Source organism: Ictidomys tridecemlineatus, chromosome 7 (assembly GCF_052094955.1).
Source record: "Ictidomys tridecemlineatus isolate mIctTri1 chromosome 7, mIctTri1.hap1, whole genome shotgun sequence".
Lineage (NCBI taxonomy): Eukaryota > Metazoa > Chordata > Mammalia > Rodentia > Sciuridae > Ictidomys > Ictidomys tridecemlineatus.
Window position 1 is genome coordinate 64,992,510 of NC_135483.1, and position 6,602 is coordinate 64,999,111.

The following is a 6,602-nucleotide window of genomic DNA, read 5'->3' on the forward strand; positions in this document are numbered from 1 at the left end:
AGGGATTAGGGACCTGGGGACCTGGGAATGTAGTCCAGTAGTAGAGTGCTTGTCTCACATGCAGTGGACTCTAGGTTCAATCTCTGCTACCACCACAAAAAAAAAAAAAGGAAATTTTTTTTTCTATTTCAAAATAATTTGTTGAAGTAATAAAACAGCAATTGTAAACATGTCAATTTTGTACAATGATCAATGTTTTTATAGAAAACATTTAAGTAGTCAAAAATAAACATAGGTTAATATACTTAAGCAATTTAAAGTAAAAATAACTCGAGGGTCCATATGTGCTGCTGAGTCATGAGATCACTGTAACAGAAATAGACAATTTTTAAATTATATTAATTTAATGTGAACTACCATATTTGAAAATCAATCCTCATATCTTATAAATACAAAATTGATTTGTACTACAAAATCTAGTCATCCATTGACTTCTTAATCACCCATTCAACATGTATTTCTAGTAATCCTTTGTGCCAGGCACTTTTAAGAGAGCTGGGGAAAGGAGAATCAATGGAACAAAGCCCCTGATTTTGAGGAACTCACAGTCTACTGAGAGCACTGGATGTATAAACAAGTAATTACAATCCTTCATCCGTGCCTGCGGAGTTCACTTAGCTTTGTTTCCAATGACAAACATTAAGATGGCTTGGGCCTAATAACATGTTACATTTTCTTTTAAAAGTCAGTGCGTACCCTACTTTTAAGTGGATGCTAGTGTTGTTTCAATCATGGTGAATGAGGGCACACGTTTTTTCTGCCTGCACAATTTCACATCTTTTTCCTCCTTCCCAGAAAAGTGTGGTCCTGAATACGTCCACGAAACACTGCTAAGGCAAGGAAGAACCCACAGAAAAAGAAAGAAACAAGGAGAAAAAGAGGAGAGAGAAACAAAGGATTAAATGTAGGAAGAATGCAGAAAATTCAAAAACAGTCAAGCAGCAGTAAGCTAGAGGGTGGGTGTAGTGTATGTAGACCCAGGGCTAGATATCTTGAGCAGATGATCTTGGAATTATGAGGAGAAAAATAAAGGGCAGCCAGTAAAGAAAAATCCATTTTTTATTTTATGAGGTCAGGATGAAACAGGATTCATCTCTAGGCAGCATTAATAGAAATCTAATATTCAGATCATGGCTGATAGCGTCATGACCATTTCTGAACAGCACATTTTAATTGGAACATTGACAAATTTCCTGGACAAGAGAAGAGAAAGATTGAGGAACTTTTAAAATTATCTTCTAGTTCTAGTTGCTAGAGTCCAGGTTCATTTAGAGTTTAGCATATGAGGCAAATGTGGTCCTAAGTAAAAGAAAAGAAAGTAAATATATTCCCCCCTCCCCCTTTCTTTTTCTCCATGTGAAGAAGGGATTTGGTACATCTTGTAAAAAGAAATCTGTGTGACTTTGTATTTCAATTCCCTCTGAGGTATTTCTATGTGAAGACTTAAGCCAGCCAACAGTAGAAGTCTAGAGTCCTAGGTGTGGAATTGAAGAAGAAGGAATTTTGAGGAATGTGGACATAATTATGTTTCTTTTGATGTACTTATTCTCCTGCAAAAGTAACCACTTGCCTTGAAGAAGGTATATGTTTTTTCGCTCAGCCATTTCACCTTTAGAATTGCAGCATAAACAAAAATCATTAAGGATATATGCAGAGTTTTTTATATAAGTGTTCATCACAGTGCTATTTATAATATTAAAAACCCCAGAAATAGTCTACATGCCAAATGTTGAAATATGCATTAAATAAATTATCCACACAATACAATGTGTAATGAATACTTGAAATGGAAAGATATTCATACAACAATGCTAAGTGAGATGAATCAGGTTGAAATTTGTACATATGTATTCTTTTTTGCATTATTTTATGTATAAATAGGGAAGGAAAGGATTGAACAGATTGTCTCTCTCTGGATAGGGTCATTATGAATGTTTCATTCTGATTTTCTTCTTTTCTTTTTTAATAATTTTTGTTCAATGACCTTGTATTAATAAAATGTATTTGAAGTTCAAAATAATTTTTTATGTTTTGGTTGCAAAACCTGCATTTGTATTAAGAGATACTATATCTCTATACATTTGCCTATTTATATCTATAAAATATATGTACATTTATATTGTATAAAGATATTATGCAAAAGAGGACAGGGCTTCATGCTATTTCCCTCATGTTCCATATGTAATTCAAGTCCAAGTGTGGTCAGTCTAATGTTCTAGCAAATCTGACTTCCTTTGGTTCTTTAAACATATTCTGTTTACTCCCATCTTGGGATCATTGCTTCAGTTCATCATTCTTCCTTCAATGTCTTCCAGGCTTTTTCTGGTTATTGTCTTCATCTTTCAGGACATAGCTCCAGCATTCCCTTCATGGAGAGGAACTCTGGACACCTTCTTTCAAGTGGTTTCCTTAGTTTCTCTCTGTTGCATTTCTCTCTTTATTTCCCTCATTGATTACAATCCGCAGTTTTCTTGCTTATTCATTTACATGTTTGAAAAATGCCTCCTCTAGGGCACAAGCTCCATGAAAGCAGAGACTGAGTCAGTAATTGCTGCATCTTCAACACCCAGCCTAGGTCCTGACATATGGCAGATATAGGACGAGTTACCTGCAAAAATGTTTCAGAAACCATGGCAAATGTTTAAGACCTTATTAGAAAAGCTGGAAAGCCAGTTTGGGGTAGAGATAAATTCACTTCAAAATCTTATCAGCATGAATGTGTATTATAAACATATATACTCATGTGTGCATATATTTATACATCCAGAAATTTATATAGTTATACATGTGTTCATAATTTAGACATTTTAAAACATGTAATGTATAAAAGTCAAGAGAATCATATCATGAACTCACCCCCATGCTTTAACTAGTCCCCAGCTTTACCAAATATAAATTCACGGTGAATCTTGTTTCATAAACACAATCCCTCACTTCTGTTTTCATCTGGATTGTTTTAAAGCAAATTTCAGATGCTGTGTTCATGTATTCTATAATTTTAATATATACTCTAAAAATGAAAAAAAAACATAATTTCATTATTTCACCCAAATTAACAATAATTTCTTAATATTTTGTGTTTTCAATATCCAGCAGTTTCAAAGATATATTTTTAAACTTTTTCCTTCATGTAAAACATTCATATTTGAACACTGATTCACATCCCATCTTGCTTTGAAATTAATTTTTAATTCTTAGTTTACAGATAGTCAAAACTGGAAGTCATTTTTTTTTAACTTATTTTTTTTTTTTTTTTAGCTCTCAAAGGTGAACTCGTTTTCAGGTTGACCCAGGGGTAAGATAGCCAAGCAGTCTTTTTTGTGTGTATTGGGTGGGGGGCTGTTTTCCCATGAATTGTTTTATTCCTTCCAGTCTTAGTTTGTTAATCTGCCATCAGATGATAAATTGCCTTTGAAGAGTAAATGATCCTGAAACTCTTGTCTAATGAATAATCTGAATTTGTAGATAGTCAATAAGTATTTGTTGATTTTATTTTATTCTGATTTGTATTGTGGATAGCATAGAATTTGCTAGTAATTTAGGAGTCTATATAAAAGTAATCTTGGTTTAGTTATATAAGAGCAATCTTGCCTTTTTTCCCCCCACAAGCTGCTGGAATTGTTGTGGTTTCTTTTCTTTCTATAATCTTAGGCTGATCCAATTTCTTAAGGCAGTTTGAGATAATGTTAAGTAATTGCTTGCATTGTGAGTTATTAATAAGGACAAGAAACACATGTATTCTTCACAAGGTTTGCAGTAAGCCAGCAGAAAGGTATAATTTGTTGGCAAAAGGAAAATTTTAGTGAGTTGCTATAGATATGGCATCTTTACCTTTCCACTTCTGGTTGTTACTAAATTATGTTCTTGGTCTTCACATCAGGATGCTGAGCTGAAAAGCCCGAGTGCTCCCATTTGAGGTTCATTTGTTTGGTGAGTAAGAGCATGTTAACGAACCCTTTCCAACTGCATCCAAAAATGTATGGTAGATAACTGCCAAATGGATCATCAAGAGTGGTCTTTCTCCATTGCAAATATTGCATTCCATCTAAATAACACTGTCTCATATTCATCAGCCAGCCTCAGACTAGTAGATAAAGGGATAGTGGAAACATCCCTGGAGAGTTGGAGATTTGACTCTGGTTTTGATAGTGTATTAGTCCCAGAATTCACACATTTATTGACCTCAATGCTGGAGAGGTCAACATGATAATGCAGTGTGTATTGATTTTGTTCAATTCAGGAATTGCTCATTTATTGCTTATATTTATGTAAATAAAGCACTAGTCTTTCATCTTCCAATTACAACATGTTACTGAATTAATGTGATTAAAGATGAAGTTGGACTAATGTTAACAGGGCTTTTGTTTCTGTCGTAAGTGCAAAGGAACAATCATGTAAAATTAATATATTCCTAAGGAGGTGAATATGCATTCCAGCATCAGTTATTATAATCCCCATCCCCTTTTTTTATTGTTCAAAGCAATTTCATGCTGAAATACCTTGACATATTTTCTTTTCATTCCTGGCTTCCCCCTCCTCCTCAACCCCTGCTTTATGACTGCATCTTTAAATTATATTATATGGTGAATTTTTCTGTAAATGGGAATATGATATCTTTGCGATGAACAAGTTTGGCAAGAATTTAGCATCAGAAGAGTTTTGAACAGGCATGTATGTTATTTTTATTGAAATATTTTCAGCTATCTACTTTTTGTTAACACAATAGTAAAAAAAAAGACAGTGTATGAAGTAGGAATTACCAGTTCATACATTTGGCAACTGAACTGCTTTTTCCTAGGTCATTGCTTTGTTGCCTAAGCTTGAAATCACTTTTTGGAACCAATAATATAGAAGGCACACAGCTATGACCCAAAAGATAAATCTTTTTTTTTTCCTTTAATGGAGGATGGGAAAATGAAGTTCAGAAATGTGAAGGATTATTTAGTTTTGCTCTAATTTATATAACAGAATAGCGCTAGCCACTGAAGTGTCAGAAAACACGTATGTTATATTGATAATTGGTTTGATATCTTGCCTTTTAATATTTTTTTGATACAAAAACCATTTTCTTGAAATATTGCGGTAACAAAGGGCCCCTAGTATCTGTTTCACCTCATCGCTGATCCATTCGGTATAAAAATAAATTGAAGAGTACATTCTGTGGACAGCATTTTATGGAAAATACTGTGTGGTTGATATTGTGGTCTTTTTCTTAAACTTATCAAACTACACCACCACCAGGAGACATTTACTGGGGGGACAAGGGATTCACTCATAAGCACTCCCTTTGGTTGTCAGGTAAGGGATATCCAACAACTGACAGCAGCATAGCATTTAAGGGCATCAGTCTGGTACACAAAATGAATATAGAAGAGATAGAATCACTGGGTATTGAGCAGCAGGGAAGGAAATGATTTGTGCTTCCTGCTGATATATAAAGGTATATTATGCACAATAAGAACAGCTCTGTGGCTTACTACACTCTAGAACTGAAGGTACAGACTATGCAGGATGGGTTTATCTTCCAGCATAGCCTGGGCAATTATTTGGTATTGATTTCCTGAAAGTTTTGTCTTATATGTCAGCATTTTGTTGGCAAACTTCGAAAGGTAATCCAATCGAGTCGGTGCAGAGAAGACTGGGCAGAGATAAACCCTCCCGTGAGTGAGTCCTTTGCGTGGTCCATAGGTAGCCTCTCTGCATTAAGAAAACCCTTGCAACTGTGCCTTCTCGTCAGGGGAATTGTAATCTTGGGGAATCCCTGAGCCTGATTGCGACTCTCCTCCCAATTGTGCACTTTTGACCTCTGTATTGATTCTCTTCTCTCATCAAAAGCGCTGATGTAATTCCATGTGCTGGGATCATGCGGTGATTTGCATTTAGGAGCTGCAACTGTGCGCTGACCCCAAACCATTTCATCAGAATGAAAGTAGACCAAACGGCAGATGCGTTTCCCCATAATATTAAAGTCTATTGTGCCATTTGGTGGGTTTCTTTATTGTATATAGAAAAAGGGCATGCACCATCCGCTCTAGATTTTGATTTAATTCCAACCAGGAATTGAAAAGTTCTTTAAAAACATTAACAGGGCCTGAAAGGGATTTTATTGATTTCTACAGTTGGTCAAAATAAATAGCATTTCTATTTGTTAAAACTCAAAAAAACACCATGATAAAAGTATCTGAATATGTTTTCAGGAATTCTAGCATATTTAAAAATTATTTTATTACTTTTGATTTCTTTCAGTGTTTTCTTGCCAATATGTACTAATCATGAAGCCTATTTATTGACTATCTACCCAAATAGATTAAATAGAAATACTACTTAGCAATTCCCTGAAAATACTAAAATGTCTTTAATAAATTCAATGTAGTATAAATATTGACCATTATATTATTTCATTTCTCTTCCCTTTCCTCCTGTGTTTCTATTGTTTTTCTTTCCTCTGTCTTCAAGGAAGGTAGAAAATGGTGAGGAATGAGTTCAGAAGCATATGCACCCAAGAAAATTTCACTAAAAATAAGTGGGAATCTACATTTATCCTCATTATACTTTGTTTTCCCTATTTTCCCCCTAGATCCTGCTCTTTCTTATTTATTAAT